Genomic DNA, 1351 nt, shown 5'->3' with positions numbered 1-1351 from the left:
ACACATAACTATGTAAGTATTAGTAATATGTTACAACGACCGTAAATATTCTATCATATGCCTGGATTGCGTGTATTGTGTTCTCGTCAAGAGCGTAATTGTCTTATTTAATGCGTAAGTGTTACTATAATATGTAACAAGCCACGTATCATTAGCTGGCTGAGTGGATAATGTTCGAAGGCCACAAATTGAAAAAAAATTGAAATAATATCCTTGCTTAGCTCGATTCTTCCGTATTTTTTCCGTTTGCAAAAGTACGTTTTTGTGGCAAATATTACATCAACATTTGTAGTCCGCTTATTCACAAACCTATATTTCTGTAATTTTTTCCGTTGTGGCCATAATGTTGACTAAATGAACCAGTGACAAAACACAATCCGCATCTTTGAGTTCCTCTATTTCTTATGTTAGACCAACTTCGTAGGGGTCAGACGTCTCTGCCATTTCTCAAGAATTGGTCGAAAAATGGATTAATAAGCAGTTCATTTAGTGTGTGAATTACACTTACGGTTCTAACAATAAAATTTTATTGGGAATCTGCCTTTTCTGACATTCAAGGTCCGTCGATTCATGAGGTTCTTCTCCATACCCGTACACGTCCATCCACTCGATACAATTTGATACGAGACTCGTCCGACAAGGCAATATTTTTCCAGTCATCAACAATTCAATGTCGGTGTCGGTGTCGACGGGTCCAGGCGAAGCGTAAAGTTTTGTGTCATGCAGTAATCAAGGGTACACGAGTAGGCCATCGGTTCCGAAAGTCCATATCGATGATTTTTCGTTGAATAGTTCGCTCGCTGACGCTTGTTGATGGCCCAGCGTTGAAATCTACAGCAGTTTCCGGAAGGGTTGCACTTCTGTCACGTTGAACGATTCTCTTCAGTCCTCGATGGTTCCGTTCTTGCAGGATCTTTTTCCGGTTGCAGCGATATCGGATATTTGATGTTCTACCGGATTTCTGATATTGTCGGTACACTCGTTAAATGATTCTCCGGGAAAATCCACACATCATTGCTGCCTAGGATATACTGTGTCCCATCGCTCGTGCGCTGACTATAACACCACGTTCAAGCTCACTTAAATCTTGATAACTTACCATTGTAGCATTAGTAACCGATCCAACAACTGCGCCAGACACTTGTCGTCTTATATAGGCGTTGCTGATCGCTGCGCCGTATTCTTCCTGTTTACATATATCTGTATTTGAATACACATGCCTAAACCAGTTTCTTTGGCACTTCGGTGTATTAATAACATGTGACTTATTGACAATACAGCGGATAAGGTTTGTAACTTGCAGTTTTTCCTGTTCTGCTAAAATAAATACGAGTGGCATACCTAGATAGTG

Source organism: Schistocerca americana, chromosome X, assembly GCF_021461395.2.
Source record: "Schistocerca americana isolate TAMUIC-IGC-003095 chromosome X, iqSchAmer2.1, whole genome shotgun sequence".
In the NCBI taxonomy this organism is placed as follows: domain Eukaryota; kingdom Metazoa; phylum Arthropoda; class Insecta; order Orthoptera; family Acrididae; genus Schistocerca; species Schistocerca americana.
This window is presented reverse-complemented; position numbering follows the sequence as displayed.